Source organism: Ptychodera flava, unplaced genomic scaffold (assembly GCF_041260155.1).
Source record: "Ptychodera flava strain L36383 unplaced genomic scaffold, AS_Pfla_20210202 Scaffold_32__1_contigs__length_2955704_pilon, whole genome shotgun sequence".
In the NCBI taxonomy this organism is placed as follows: Eukaryota; Metazoa; Hemichordata; class Enteropneusta; family Ptychoderidae; genus Ptychodera; species Ptychodera flava.
The window spans coordinates 2,184,290-2,202,245 of record NW_027248354.1 but is presented as its reverse complement, the minus strand read 5'-3'; positions in this window follow the sequence as shown (position 1 = coordinate 2,202,245).

Sequence of the window (17,956 nt, the reverse complement as noted above, 5' to 3'; positions counted from 1 at the left end):
CAAATCATTGAATTGCTCACCAGAGATTTTAGGCCCCTTAAGATGGACACGGAGGGATCGTGAGTTGGGTCACTGGTAACTCCCCTTAATGATATTAGCACAAATTTGCATAGTCACGTTTCCGTATTGAATTAAAGATCACATCATTAGCAAGAAGGATGCGGGTTTGATGCGTCGGAAGAATACGTGTCCGTGCAACTTTAAGGTTACGTTACCTTCGTCTGCTTTACAATTCCAACTTAAACTTATACTTTTTTCCATGTTTTGACCATTAATATCCCGAGTCACTTTCCACAAACTCGCCGTTTTTCGAGGGAATGTACGATACCGTGATGATTTGTTATATAACAACATCAAATCAATCAGGATATACAGACGTACGAATCTTGATGTGTTCGAAAATACTGACGATGATGATGTTTATTGTGTAGCAAATTCTGGTGCTGAAAATGACGATGCGCGTAATGATGATGGTCACCGAGTGGATGCCGGTTCGAGGCAGATCTGCATACACAGGAACCGAGGAAATTGCGACCGAGGAGAATTACTGGCAACCGGCCCGCATAGGGTGTTGCCCGACAGTGGTAATTCGAGGAGCCGCGTGGATCTGTGTGGAACACATTAGTCTGCCGAGCAGACAAGAAAGCTGGACGCGTTAGCTGTTGATGGAATTTGACGCCCTAATGTTTATATTAGTCATTCACACACAAACTATCCTATCGCAGAAAATAACTGCCGCATACTAGCATATTTTTAGCTCACGTGTTCACACACGTGGGCTCATGTCGCAGAGATGTCTGTCTGTGTCTGTATGTCTGTCTGTCCGTCCGTCTGTGCGCCCGATATCTCGAAAACGGCTCATCAGATGGCACAAGACCACTGATTCACTTCTGGGTTCGTTACCCAAGAAGAGAGTTTGGAAGAAAAATACTGGAGACCTTGAGGGTTTGATACCTGCATGGATGCTTGTCAAGTTGGAACCAAAATGACAAGTATTTTTGTAAAGGTATTTTTCTGCCTAAAATCAAAATGCAGACTGTTGTGAATAACGGCTGAAGCATTCGGTGGTAATATGAGAAGTTCTAGGGTACATAGAAATCATAACAATAAGCTAGAATTTTATCAAAAACACGTTTGAGTGCGCTATTTTCATGGCAATCTCAACATTTCTTTTGACTTTCCCACATGAAAGATTCATCAGTGGTCAAGCTGACTTGACCCGGCACCTGTTATAAGGATTCGTGCCGCTGTATGTTTTAAAATGGGAAAATTGAGCTCAACGCTAGTGTGTTGGCCTATTGGAAATGAATTAGTGGTCTTGTGCCAGATCAGAATCAAATCTGGTACATTTTGGCGTGTAATCAATGCCAATATTTAAATTCTCCATTTCGGATTTGTAAACGCACTTTTCAACTTTCGAACTACCCATTTTACTTTCGTATATCCCTTTTCGTCTTCAAAGTCCATTTTGGAGTTGTATATCCAACTTTTTATCCTCTCATTTTTGGCTATAAACCCATAGAGGCCCCTCTAAGCCTAGCAAGTGAACACTTCTTTAAAAATAGTCAAGTAAATTTACGAATAGTTAAATGCCACTTTCAAATATCGAAAGTGTCATTTTACATCAAGTTATTCATCACTTTTTAGGGAGTCCAAAACACGTGATGGCACTGAAGTTAAATTTAAACGTGGACGACGTCGAGTTAGTTAGTGATAACATTATTGCAAGTTCGTCCAGATTATTGCAAGTTTGTCCCGCAAAACTTCTTTATGATGCCGCTTATCAAATTGCAAAGACCTTATCATATATCTTCAATATTTCCTTTCAGTATGGCAAATTCCCGGATGCGCTGAAAATAACTAGGGTTGTCCCAGTTTTTAAAAAGGGTACAAAGACATGCCTTGGGACTATCGCCCTATCTCAGTATTGTCCTTAATTGGTACAATTCTCGAAAAAGCTGTAAACAAGCGAGTGGTTTCTTTTTTAGATAAGTATGATTTATTGTATAAACATCAGTATGGCTTTCGAGAAAAGTTTAGTACTAAGCTTTCCCTCACTAATCTTACGAATACCTTAGTTGAGTAGATGGACCAGGGAAAGTAAACAATTTAAATTTGTATCGACTTCACCAAGGCGTTTGATACTATAGATCATATTAGACTTATCTGAAAATTACAACATTATGGTATCAGAGGCACTCCCCTACTTTGGTTTGCCGACTACCTAAATAATAGATCACAATATGTTCTTGCTGATGAAACCATGTCTGAATACTTACCGATTACGTGTGGGGTACCCAAGGGTCAGTTCTGGGGCCAACATTGTTTTTAATTTATATTAATGATCTCCCCTACTCGTCTGATTTCTTTGACTTTCGCCTGCTTGCTGATGGCTCCAACATTTTCCATACATTCTCCAGTGAAACACATACAGTGGATCTTTCTATAGTTAATACTCACTTCCTAAATGTTGTGCGTTGGTGTGATACCAACAAATTAACAATAAATATCAGTAAAACAAACTATATACTCTTTTGTAGCAAGCACAAAACAGTACTTTTAAAGGGTAACTAATTTGTAAAAAACATTGTCATAAATATTGCCTCCCGAGTATCATTTGTGGGTGTAATATTTGATGAATATCTCACTTGGAAGCAACACATTGATAAGATAAATAATCACAAAAAAAATGGAAGTCTTTTCAAATTAATAAGTTATGTACCACAGCATATTTTAATTTTACTTTATAAGGCTTTCATTCAACCCATTCTTACATATGGTCTGGAAGTTTGGGTAGCACCTACTCATTCTACCTTAAACCCGTCTAAATCATCCAAAAAAGATTGTACGAATCATTACATTCTCTGCTTTTCGAGAAAGTAATTCACCTTTTTTCAAAAAATTAGGTTTGTTAGATATATATTAACTTCACTCGTTACTTTTAGGAAAGTCCATGTTTGATTTACATCATCATAATTTGCCGCAAAGCTTGAATGACTTCTTTGAAAATGTTGATCATTGTCACGAAACACGTTTCAAACAAGGTTTAAATTATATCTGCCAAAAAAGCGAGAACGAGAACTGGTCAGTTTGCAATTTCGTATGCAGGCTCCAGACTCTGGCATAATTTACCACATAATGTAAAAGAAAGTACCTTACGAAATGCATTTACACATTCCCTAGCAAAGAATCTTTTGAATATGTACAAAATCACGTAGATATCTGTCTATTGATTTCTTATTTCTTGTATTAACATGTTGTATTTTTACCTGTAACTGTCTCATTTAAGCCCTCGTATATAATGCAATGTAATGAGAGATGGGCCAGACTCGGTTAGCTGTAAGATATTACTTCTTGCTTCCAATATTGCCAGTGTTATTTACTAATTCATAACTCGATTTATTACATGTTTTGTAAACAATTTAAACTGGCAATAGATATAGAACAAGGTTGCTACATGAACGTGGCGAGCCTGACAGATGAAGAGAAGTGTATATATATATATATATATATATATATATATATATATATATATATATATATATATATATATATATATATATATATATATATATAATACGTGTGAGAGTCTTGATGGATGCTTGTCACAGTTAAATGTTATTGGAATTTGTGAGGAGCGTGTCGTTTGTCTCGTGCAGGTGCTTCCGGTGCAGTGCCGTTTTTATGCCTTGCCGATCTCATCCCCACGCATGGGTGAACAATCCAACTTGGAACCTGAAACCACTTTCTGTCGGAGAGCTGTTTTTCATTGTCTTTTGTGGTATATGATTCGCATTTTTAGATGTATTTTATTGTCAGTAAGAATGCGTTTTCTGTATGCTACTACCTGAAAGATTTTTCGTTGTGGCCCTTTAATAATTTTTTATAACGGAATATCTATTTTGAGCAATTAAAAGTGTCTTGAACATTTATATGCGCTTAACTTTAGAACACAAACGAAATGAAAATCGCAGACATACTTTTTGATAAGGTGCAAATTTCGATCGGAAATATCGCATGGTTGTCAAAGGAAGTACTAAAATTTGATTTCTGAAACAGTGCTTAAATTTCCTATCATATATCCCTCTTTATAAAATGACAACGAAGTGACTAAAGATGGGTTGCTAATTAGATACGCTTTGCACCTGTATATGGGCCGCATCAAGCATAAACCTACTGGATGTTCATGGATACAATTTTGCACAATTTAGCTAGTAAAATAACTTTACGTTTGCATGATCACCACGAACCTGTCGGCGATAAGATCATGTTTTCGTTCCTTTTCTCTAAAAACTCTTGGAATTAAAACATTTGCAGTAAGAATTATACCTAAATGGATACTATTGGAGTCACTGATAACATAGTTGATAGAGTCTTTCTATAACAATATTTGTCAGAGAATTCTTATTAGTGGCTACTTCTTGTCCATGAACCTAAAACGATGCCAAAAAGACATTTTACAGTGTAACAAGTTAAATTTATTCAACTCAAGATCTAGACATATCATGGAGTAAGTAAATTTTGTCTAGAAATGGGTAAGAAGTTCCGCCCTGTTTACATCCCGAAATCGATTACTGAGACGAAGTATAGTCACCAGCTTGGGATGCCATGTCATTTTTTCATGATATTTTTCACATGGTTTATATTCCATTTAGTTAGGTTCACATAAGGGTTTTCTAAATACTGCTTTGCGCATGATTTTGAAAAGGCGGCTCTTACATTTTTCTGGAATATTTTTATGTACATTAATGTTTTTAAATAGGACCGAAAATATTATATTGTGGTAGAAATGTACACCAACTCTCTAAACATTAACGTTTAAAATAGGATTTTACATATTTAAAAAAAAATTGACATATACTATGTGTCAGACATAGTGGTGTCAAGTAGGGTTGGAAGACTGAAAATGAATCAGTCATTAAATCGATTGTCATCATTGCCCCAAGAATGAACAGACTTTCATATTTTGTAAACCTTTTATCACTTTTTAAAACTAGAACATATTCTGATAAGTAAACATTCAGCAGTATTACCACTGCATATACATTAGCAACAGAATCGGATCGGCAGCTGTCAATCTAATCCCGGCGAAGAATGTGCGGGGATAAGATCGGCAGGGATAAAAACTGCACTGCGCCGGTTCACATTTTCGTGGACCCTCTAGAGCATCACACAGGAATAACCCGAGAAATCCGATAACGTCATGTGACGTATCTATGACGCATTCTGACGTAGAATGGCCAAGAAGGAAAAACGTGGCTAACTATGCTGAAGCAACTTAGGGATGCCTACACAAATACTGTACTGAAGACCGCTAAGAAAAAACGTCGATGGTGGGACTTCCAATGGGAGTTCGAACATTGTGGGTACGAAAGTTGAACATTGCGAGTATGAATCCAAAAACGTTGAGATCGAAAGTTGAAATTTCATTTATACATTCGAAATGGGAGTGCGGATCCGAAAAGAAAGTCTGAATATTGGCCTTGATTACGCGTAATAGATACAGAGATTCAGTTTGCAAATCGCAAGAACTGATTAGTTTTTGGTTGGTGTAGCTTGCTTACTTTTTGCTCATTTGCAAAATCGATGATTTTAGGAAAAAACGGCTATACATTCAGACCGACTGCACACAATTTGATGAAATTTGCTACAAATGTTGATCATACAAGATATATCAGCAGTGGGAATCCATTAAAAGGTGACATGAAACATAGTTGCTAATTTGCATATTTAATGACTTTCCTTATTAGGGACATATATCTGATTTGACTTGATCAAAATAACCAAACTTGGTATGTATATTAAAGATACTATGATTTAACATTATTGAAAGTCATTAAGCGTTTTAACTTCAGCCAATTCCTAATTTGCATATTTAATGAACTTTGCTAATTGGGGATTTATAACTAAATTGAGTGGACCAAAGTTGATAAAACTTGCTACATATATTGAAGCTACTATGATACAACCTTCTTAAAAGTCAATAAGCATTTTTACTTCAGCCTATTCCTAATTTGCACATTTAACGAATTTTCATAATTAGGGATATATCATGATTGCAGTTGTTGAAACCTGCTATGTACATCAAAGATACTATGATACATATTATTGACAGTCAAAAGACATTTTATATCAGCCAATTCCAAATTTGCATATTAAATGAATTTTTCTAATAAGTTATATATATATATCTGAGTTGACTTGACCAAGTTCACGACACTTGCTACATATATTGAAGATACTATGATAAAACGTTATTGAAAGTCATTAAGCATATTTTCTTCAGCCTATTCCTAATTTGCATTTTAATGATCTTTTCAAATTACGGATATATACTGGGATTTACTTGATCAAAGGTGGCAAAACATGCTATGTACATTGATGATTACACAAGGTTAAAACAGTATTGAATGTCATTTCACATTTCATGTCAGCTTATTTATAATTTGTATATCTAATGACTTTTTACAGTTCGGCATATAAAGCTTGAAGGACTTGGCCAACGGTATTACACTTGCTATATAAAGTGGTGATACAATGACAGCAGTAAAAGAACTTTAATATTTTTATTTCAGCTAATTACATATTTGTATACTTCATGACCTGTGCGGTGATTTTGTGTTATTACGTTGATCATAATACTTTCAATGAAGTTTCAACATGTGGCAAAAGTATAAATTTACACATAACTGCAATAAATAATGAAACACGTGAGCTTCTTTAGTTCATATCACGTACTTGATTGTGTGCCGGATGATAGACAGCGAGTACCACAAAAGGTGGTTTGCGGGCGAGTGTTTTTTAGATTTTTTTTTTTTTTTTTTTTTAGATTATTACGCCTTCATCATTCCGACATTTAAAAGTTAGCATCAGCTCTCCCAGGGTGAACATCAATTTCCTAGCGTAGGTGTTTTCATATCTTCGCCCCTACATTCCTTTACCGTTTTTCGGTCTCACTCTACCTTTTTTATGGCAAATAGTTCATAACATGTGTTATTAATTAAACGGGTTAAGCTATTTTGTAACGACTGGTTTGTTTTGCTTTTTTCTTTCCTATGAATTTATCAAGAGTCATTTTTACTGTGAATTAATCTCTTGTTTCTCTAAAGAGCTCTCATTCGTCAGAGCGCGCCCATCATCTTACTCTACCTCACTGGCACTGACACCGTTTTACGGCGAGAGTAAGTTCCTGCGTCCTTTGGATATACATGTACTGAACTAAAAACCTCTCAGTTACCTTTACAGTCTCTGTCAGAACCAAAAACAAGAAATGCCGAGCCATGTTGTGACTGGACTATTCTGTTTGTGTGCGGCTGTAGCTTGTATGGTTCGTTTAGGTAAGCATGTTTTGTAAAATTTCAAAAACGTAGTTTCCAAATATTTGGTTCGACCCCAATGACTTATCTAGAGTAATGAAAGAGTTACTTTTGTAATCAGTAGGATAGAATTTCTCTCTTTTTGTCGCTGACACTTTGTGCAGATATCCCACTTTGACTGAGGTAAAATCAAATTACTCTTTCTTCAGTATTTACAGAACATAAAATTATTCATCATCCGATTGATACATTGGCGATAGAAGGACGTGAAGTACAACTGAACTGTACTTTTGAACTCGATGATCCGGCGCCGTCAATGAAATGGTACATCCATGATGCGACAGTGGTAAGCAATATACTCACCGATGGGGACTTTGTTTATAAGCCTGATCTATACAGTATCGATGGCAATCAAGATCAAGGAGAGTACAATTTGGTAATATCAAATGCAACATCAGATTTACAAGCTGTGTACATATGCGTCCTAACAGTGGATCTGACTACCAATGCGACCCTTTACATTATAGGTACGTTATAAACTTTTTAATTGTCCTTTCTAAGTCACCTGCATACAAGCACCATTGCCTGTATGAGCATATCTGTAATAGACAATGGGATTTATGAAATGTATTCGAACCTCTACAATTGCAGAGAAGGTTCCTATCTGTACGGTCCAACCCGGACATATTGCAATAGTAAACAGACCTACGTACTTTAACTGTACTGTCGACAATGGCGTGCCTCCTGGTAAAACAGTCTGGACCCAAGACGACACAGCAATGTCCACAGAAAGTACACCGGAACATTTGTACACGACGACATTCAGTAGACACGATGATAGGAACTGTTTTCAACTGTGGAATAAAACACCTCCAGCTTGTCCAAAGAGGAAGAAGACTTACTTATGTGCAATGAATCTTTAGTGATGGAAGTGCAATGTGAGTATATAATCGATTGTTGTAAATAATAACATAACAAACCCGGGCTATTTATCACCAAAACGTTTATCATTGAGTGTTCGAAAAGTCGTGCTAACAAATACCGCTGAGTCAGCAAACAAACTAAATATCTATGCAACATTGCTTACACGATTGCTTGAGATGTGTGAAAGAAGGTACAACATGAATGAACCGATCAGTGAAAGAAAATCTGTTATGTTATAGTATTTTCGTGGTTGTTTTATGGAGTTTATTATCAGTTAAAGGTTGAGCAAAGTTCATATCTTTCAACAGCTCAAAGTGTTTGAATTATGGTTATATATGGTAATATAGCTATATTATACAAAGGAAATGAAGGCTACTTCACACATCGGCTCACCAATTTTCTTTAATGTTACAATATGGTGAATAATAGGATCAATGTAGTTATTTCGTGTGGAATACAGGGCGAGACACCATTGAATATGTGTGCTTTGACAGAGTCAGTCGTCCTAACATTGTTTCGGAACAAAAATTTGGTTCCTTCATTAGTCGTTCCCTTGTTATGTATTCCCTACACTTGGTTGTAGGGATAAAATTATCTTCCCTCAAAGAGGAGAAACCAGATTCGTTATTAAGGATGTTAGTCGCTGTTGACTGATTTCATAGTGAGCGATCCGATGTGTGGTGACATGATTATAATTACCCACCATCGACCGGAGTTTCTGGTCGCTTATATGGATTTTTGTATTAGGGCATATTTTGAGCGTTGTTAGTGCTTGTCATGTTATCAGTAAATGCTGTACTAATCTGTCAACGATTGGTTTGTTTTAGACATTTAAATCGATTATCCAAACCTTTGGTTTTGTGTCAATTTTTCGTGTGCTTTGTAATTTCGGATCAATATTAGTGCCTGCTTTCCTGTGTTTGAAAAGCATGTTGTGAAAGGCTGTTTTGAGAAATACCACATCTTATTTCTCAGTTTTTAACCATTCCCGGGTTTAATGGTTCCGGTAACAATATCAGCTATAGACGGCCTTTAAATCACTTTGGTTTGATTTGAGGGGAGTATTAGTTTATTTAACTGAAGTTACCAACCTTGATTTGTTATATGACAGCTTTCTCAGTTTTTGATTTTTTTTGCCGGATAAGTTTTTTGTTTTGCTCAGCAATGTAGGTTGATTGTAGTACCGATTAGATGACAGATTGCATCTTGATTTTGTACGATGAGTTGTGGCAAAAAATGAAGACAAGTTAAGCTAACATAAATCTTTTCGCAGAGTCCCTGTAGTTTATACCGTTGTTTGGCTGTTAGTGTGAACATTAACAAACGCTTTGTTAATTTTAACTAAGCCATGGCGAGACGTAGTTAAGTGTGCCTTATGCATCCATGACCTTTGACCCCACGTTTGGAAACCAGAGCGGAATCTTCCTCAGCCGCCGGTAGATATATTTCTTTATTTTTTAATATTGTGTCGAAGTTGGTAATCTCCTATTTTTCTAGTGGTAAAGCCAGAATATTTATGTTTTGATCGTAATGTGTTCGTTCGTTCGTCGACTTGTTCCTAAGGCCGAGGACTTTGGCCTTTATCAGTTTACCGCTGATGTTTGCATTTCTTTTGTATGCCTCGATCGGTTATTTTACGGAATACATTCCTAAATATTTCGTCCTTTTCTATGTGTTCCAAGTTTTCACACTGTGCTAGTTTTATAGATCGTGTTTTTATTTATCGGCTAGATCTTATTGTAACACATTGTGTGTTTTTTGTGTTCTTTTTTGTTCGCTGATGTTCTTGTTGCGTTATTCAAGAGGCGAGTTTTGTTTTGATGTGATTCTAGAGATTCCCTGTTGTTGTAGCCACGTTCGAAATCATAATCCAAACGCCACAGAAACGAACACAGAAAACAAACCAGCAACATTCCACCCGCGGCCGGTAGACATATTGTCTATACTATTCAGTACTGAGTTGAAGGGCCCCATTCTATTCGACCTTTGAGATCCTTGAAGTCTTCTGACACTGTTAAAGTCCCGATTGACAATGTAATCATAGTCAAACCATTATCTATCTTACTGTGATTAGGGAGAGAACCGTTGATTTCTGGGGAGGCGTATAGAGGAAGTGGGTATGGGAGCAATTTTTTAATTGCAGTCAGAGTATCTGCATTTTTTTCTACTGTCCGACCTGCATCAATTTTGTTTTCAAATGGAAGTAGCAGGGCAATTTTTCTTAATTGGTCATCAAGTTAGGAATGCGTTGTTCATAATTATATCATACCTGTATATTGATGTCCCAAATACAGCAATCTGATTGGTCGAGACGCGAAAAGCACCATGGTATATCGGCGATATACCACGACTGGCATACGCGCGAGCTCTCAATTTGAGCAAAAATCCGTTTCTGACGTTCCACGCCAGAATTTCAATATACTCTTATGGTATAATAACAGTTAATCACACCCAGCGATGGTATGCCACTCGATTTTGACCAGTTCACAACATATATGCACTCGCTATCGCTCGTGCATATATGTTGTGAACTGGTATACCTTCGCTTGGTGTGCTTTATTGCTTAACAATACCACGTCACTGGTTCACACAACTGTACCTATAAATATCTTGTTCTGTGCAAGTAGAAAGAACTAGCAGTTTGTATGAAAGATGACTACCAACTATACTTTTGCGACTTAAATTTTTTATGTACAAGAGGAACTGGTATAATATCTCTGAGGAGCTAAATGATCTGAGTGCTGTACTCCTGACCCCTGTGAATTGCTTTTTTTAAGCCATCATAGTAGTACCAGGAACAAGAAGAAAATATCTTGCATGTGTAATGCGACCCTTTATATACAGAAGTCAAATAGTCCCCTATAGATGTTGCCTTATGATGCCATTGAGATTATGCAACAGAAATTCTCAAATATGATTTCTTGGGTCAGAAAAGGAAGGAAAACATTGAGTACACTGAGGTGTAAAGTAGACCTATGTAGTGCATGCTTATATCTGTTCTGTGTTTTTGTTAAATTGTTGACATGTCGGGTGTACGATAGTAATTTTAAAGTTTCAATTTTAAAGTCAGGATACAGTATTTGAATGAGCTGTGAACGTATTCCATACTTTCTGTGCAAAACTAACTGTCCAGAACTGTCGTGCATAAATGTATGTTAATCATTAATATCAATCAAGGAGCAGCAGTTAATACAATTTCAGCAAGTAATGAGACTGTTGCCAGTCATCAAATTAAATCTCCTGAGAAGCCACACAGAGTTAATTGTTTGATAGAGCTGATTGATATGATAGGACATTTTTAACATTGAAACCATGAAACCATGGCTAATAGTAACCAATACTGCCTTTTGTTTACTATCAATTTACTCATGAAAAAACACCTTTTAAATTACTTGAAATGAAATGAATTGAAATGAGATTTCACAGTTTGGCATATATAGCATGAAGACTTGCTATATAAAGTGGTGATACAATGCAAGCAGTCAAAGAAATTGACTATTTTTTCAGCTAATTACATATTTGAATACTTAGTGACCTTTTGAATTAATCTGTGGTGAATATTATGAGGTTATTACGAAAATACCGCAAAGGTTGCACGAGGACATTGGCGCAGCGTTTCGCGAAGCGGACGGCGATGCGCGTCGCCAATGTCCTAGTGCATCATTTGCGGTATTTCTGTGATAACCTTATCATAATACATCTTACATTCCTGGTAAGGGCATCAAATTTGTCAGAGTAGTGACCGTTTTCGTGCAATGTCAACAAGTTTTCTTCCGATTTTATCGCGCCAGTGTGGAACGCTATCTCGGACGCGCTTCTGCAAGTTTTGGAGTGTGTGTGTGTGTGTGTGTGTGTGTGTGTGCACTACACACACACGTACAGAGCACGCGCGAGCCTTGTTCTGGCACTCGTCCAAAGGGTTCCTTGAAACCATTCTACACGTGCAGATACAGCCGCAGGAAATGGGGCGCCTTTAAACCATACGTGTTACTGAACGTGCGTTCCGTACGGCTTTTTTAGCGCACGAACAGTTCTATTGTTCTCGATGGTAGATGTATAATAATGTTCATTATGTTGACTACAACCACTATCAATGAAGTTGCCAACATGTGTCAAGGGTTCATATTTACACATAACTGCAATATATAATGAAAACACGTGAGCATTTCAGTTCATATCTGGTCATTTTTACAAGCTATGATGTATCTTAGTGATTCGCCTTTGGTCAGGCCTTTAAACGCAGATTGTTGATGGACGATGTTTTATGTAGGAATTGAAATGTATCCGTTTGGTTTTCGTGTGAGCTTTGATGTCCAGTAAGCTTTATTTTTCACTGTTATGCCGTTGACCTTTGTATAACACAAGGTCGAAATATGTTATCTCGTGTGTCGATCTTTCAAACGAAAATATGAAGGTAGGGTGCGTTTGGTTAAACCTGATGTGAATTCGTTCAGTTCGTGTTTTACTCAAATAAAAAGATCATGAAATGTCGTCTCTGAATCTAAGCCAGAGTAATAATCGCGCCAGCGGTTCTTGCTGACTACGCATGCGCAGTTCATAATATACTATGCGAGTAACCGGTTAGTGTACCCTACTTTCATGGGCGCCGCCATGTTTTGTTTTAGTACTCGTAAATAAACAAATTCGAAACGTGCAAATTATTATTTTATAACGTGCTGTTTATAAAATGTATCTTTTTTATTAGCCAGTAATTATCCACCTTGTCGCTGATACAAAATATCGTTAATATCACGCATAAAAAATAGAAAAAGGGAGAGGACTGTCGTGCGAGGCATATGTTAAGAATTCTGGGATTGAATTTTAGGAAAGCGCCCCCTGTATCAATAATTAGATTCAAAAATTGCCAGTTTTTAGACGGAACGCTATAGTTTTCAACTTGCAAGTGGAAGGTGGGCAGTGCGGTACCATTGCCAATGATAATAATTGCATAATACGTCCATTGTTTAACGAAATAGGCTGTTATCATGGTAAAAAATTGCCAATCCTGTCCAACAATTTTACACATTACAGAAAACCTATACCTGCACTGTGAACTGCTTTCATCAAAGTGACACTGGGCACAGTTGTCATGTAAACGTATATGAAAGTAACAATTAATTACATTTTATCATAAATCAACATTGCCAATCTTAACCCCTGGCGCGAAACCAAGAGCTGAGCCCTTTATAATAATATTTTTTCGATTTGTATTGACGTAGTTTTTCATTTTCGTTCAATGGAATGTAATGTCGGCTAGTCTGGCGTGGCTGTGAGTCCCACTGTTCAACCACAAATTTGTCTCCAGTATTGTTGTCAAATTCGAATGTTTTATATACAAGTATAATGACATTAAAGTGGCACTCCCACTTGGTAACATTTTTAAAACACATTTTTTTAATGACAACGGTCGATATTTGACGTGGCGACTGCGCGCGGATTATCAGTGAAAGCTACACGCCCTTCACATTGTACATTGATGGGACTAAGCGAGATTTTTGGCAAAGATATGATAAAGGGTTATGTATCAAAGCCTTTTGAGTGACTTTATTCACTGTTGACTGTCATGGAAGTTTGTCCATCATGAAAGATAGAAACCAGATTCAAATGTAAATTTCAGGATTTGTTGTTTTATGATTACTTAAGTGTCAACTATTGCCTACCTATGATGTAATTTTAGTTTATGCCGCTTTTCACTTGTGTTTGTGGCTATGATAAGTTGTTGCCTCGGAGGTCCTGCAGAGGCAAGCAACGTTATACGTCTGATGAGTGTAGATCACTATACCGGTAATTACCGTTGGAATGTAAATGTTTGGAACTTAGGGAAACAGTCGTCAGAACTGCATCTTAGGAGTTTTCATCTTTGCAATCTATTTCGTGCACTATATCTAGATGCAACTCATCATCATAGCTGCAACATATAAATTATACGATTTAGATTATGACAAACTTGTTTTAGCTTCCATCAATAACCTTTGTACCTTGGATACAGTGTTTACATTTGTCTTATGGCTCCCGTACGACCTTTGAGTGCAGTTCTGATAACTATATCCCTTTAAGTATCAATTGCACAACTGGTACAAGGCATTTCACAATGTACCATGCAATGTCTAAACAGACCCTATTTGTAAATGTCAGTAAATTCACTCACTGTTCAGTCTGTGACGAAAATGTATGTTTCTTGAATATCTCAAACCTGTGACATTTTTATACGGTTACTTGTGACAATCTAAGAGGAATATTTGTACTGGATTCACATATGAAATCAGACCATTTTTTTTATTCTCATGAAAAAGACATAAGATACAAAGGATGGTATAAGATACAGACAAACCGTGACGAATGTTTGACCTGAGAGTGGCCTAGTTAAATAAACTGTTCTTTGCTTGTCCCTAGTCTTGACTTACTATTCTGATAACTCATATTTCCCATGCACCCACTTTCTTAAATTATTTAAAATTGAAGCAGCTTATTGGGCAATTACATAGAGACTATTGTTCTCTGCAATACTCCTAGAAAACCAGGAGACTCAACAATATCGACACAACATAAAAAAGAAAAGATATAGCTATAGGCGACTGAGGAAGAGAGGCTCTGTTTCGAACTTTGGGTGAAAGGGTCAAGGGTCATGGCTGTATACAACACACGTCTCGCCATGAATTATTTTAAAATTATTTTAAAATTACTTTAAAATTAACAACCTACAGTGCCCATTTGTTAATATCTGGAAAATCAAACTTTAGACCACGACATGTTCGTGGAGAAAAATTGATGGAAAAAGGTCGAAGCCTGAAGCCGTGCATCACCTCACGACCGGTCATTGAGAAAATGTCGGAAAAAAAAATTAACACTTTACGGACACGGCCTTACGACCGGTCGTGGAGAGAAAATAAAGTCGAATACCTGAAAGCAAACTTGATATATTTTCCCCACACAGATTTAGACGTGGTGGGCATAGTCTCTTTGGGCCAAATCGGCCATACCGACAAAGTCTTTTAAAATTTTTGAGTTTACTTTTCTTGTTTACGCATACAGTTTATAGATTTGAAATCTGGGGAATGGCTATTACATCAGTTTGACAACCCCCCACATGTGGGCAGCGAATTAAGATTACTCTTAAGATTAAGATTACTCTTTGCACGGGGCTAACTCCATGCGTCTTTGTAAGACAGTTGAAATTTCGAATAAAGCAAGACAAATTTGTTGATTTCACTAATTTCCCAATAACCACAACACTAAGGTACATCAATCAATGAAAACTATGCAGACCTGGCAAAGCCGTTTGTAATGATATTCGAAACACAGTGAGCATGTAATGACCAAGATATTCAACAATGCTTGCCGTATAGCATGGAAGTACTAGCTCCGCTCCTGGCTCCATGACTAACCACTACCTCCTTGAACTGACGTACGCGTGACCCCAAAAAATAAAACGACGGAGGTTACCATAAAGTAATTTTCTGTCACGGTAGCAACCGATGCACGATGGTCAGCTATTAGCCCTACGGCCGGTATGAGTCAAGAATGCTCTGCTATGACTACGCCGTGGCCGTATTATAGCCTTGCTCACAGTCAACTGTGGTCTATTCCGCTCTGCGTCTATGCATCCCATAGACATGTGTACTTATGCCTGAGAAGAAGGCATATGTGCACACGTCTATGGGGCGCATAGACGCAGAGCGGGCACCATTTTACAAGTGATATAGTTACAAACCGATGACATCAAAATCGCCGTCCATAAAACACAGACATGCCGTAACTGCGGCACTGACCAACTAATAAGGTTAAAAAATATAAATTTGCACTTTCTTTGAAACACTGTCACAATTGCTGACTGCCGCTCGCTTACGCTCGCTCCGTTCCGACAATTTGGTCAGCTAACCCCAATTCCTGGCCCCATTGTGTTGCACCCAACACAAAATCAAGCAAATGAATACCATCACTGACTTTTTAGGATTAGGGTTAGTTAGTTCATGGACACTGGAATTCCGTCTCATTCCGAGTACAATATGTCTCCTGTCATGTTTTATTCATCAAAGTTGTTGTCATGTACAAACTGACCCCTACGGCAAAGGCCATATTGACCCCTTTCCAATAGAGCAGTTGCCAAAGATGGTAAACTGTTACCTAACAGAATTCAGAGTTCTTTAAAATGCAACATTACGGGAAGGCTCCATTAACTTAGGAATACCCTACTTTCCTACTTAGTTATCAGAGGATCAATTTCACAGACCTGCCTGTCCTACAATGGCACCAGCTGGGTTAGATAAACATGACAATGGAACATTTACACCCTGAGGGTATTAAAAGTCGTCTTTTTTCACAAGAGGTGGTCAGGCAAAGACCCGGGTTTCAGGTACCATGCAATTTATGCAGTCTTTCCATAATGAATTATAATCGATGACGGCCAAAAAACTTTGTATGTTTTCATTTGCATTACTTCTTCTACAGACCAAAATTTACACCTGTACATAAGTTCAAACTCTGTTATTCATTGTTATAATTTGTCTAGCAATTTGTTTCCTTTATCTTTGCAATCATGCCTCCAAATAATGTTTTTGCCCGGCTGTATTTTGGAAATTTATGAATTCGCGGATTAAAAAAAAACTTCTAAAATGAATTCAAGTTCCGGAAGTGCAAATACAGCTTGGGTCGACACAGTAACAGACATTTGGTGTTTGTAGTCATTGGTCGCGATATTTGTGCTTGCTTTTTAATTTATGTTGACCGGAGTAATGCCAATGCTTTATCGATTTGTACCTCCGGGTTCCAGTATCATTCCGATGAGTGGTAGGGGAGGGGGGCTTATTCTTCGTTGTTGAAGTCTCGTCAGGTCTTTTATTTCACCACTAATCATTGCATTTATTTGTTGATCTTTAAACCTTCGCACACACCTTAAATCAAACATAGCATGCTCCACTATGCACTCCATGCACAAGACCTATCAAAACTATAGAAACCTGAGCAATATAGTTTGAATAGCAAATTTATAAAACTTTCCCAACAACTGTGAGCAGTCTCACTCGTACGCCACTGTTCACAATGACGCATATATATTCTATGTCAGTAATATTAACATGCAGACAATTTTCCAATGATATGAATGGAACGCCCCTCACTTGTGTGTCTGAAGTCACTTGTGTATTATGCAGAGGATTTTCCTAGAATATGAGTGGGGCCCACCTCACCTGTGTGTCTGAAGTCACTTGTGTGTTTGATAAACCTCACTAAGTATGCGTCGCTGTCTCAACGTTTGCCCATTCAATCTCAATGATATGTATCTTTGAATTGTTTGTTGCCTCACTTGTGTGGCGAAGCTCACATGTCTGTGGCAAAACTGAACTCACTCTCGTGTGTTTATTACGCGTACGATGCATATTCATGATACATGTGCGCGTTTAGTCTGTTTAAGGTACGGTAAAGGCTAGAGCGTCAGTTATAAACTTCAATAAAACTATTAAAACATAAAAGTAGTCAACATTCTCTGTGGAATAAAAAAAACTAGACATTTGGGGTCATAGGCATTGCAGAGTTATAGCCCGTTGAAACTTCTGAAAAACTGACCAAATAAGAGGAAGTTGGGGAGTCCTTAGTGTATTAACTATGGTAGAGGTCCCCTAGCTTTTAAAAAAATGTTTGAAAAGGGAAAGTCATTTTTACTGTTTTTCAGGAAAGTTTGACAAGGCAGTGCTTGCATTCAGAATGCGTGACTGCTATTG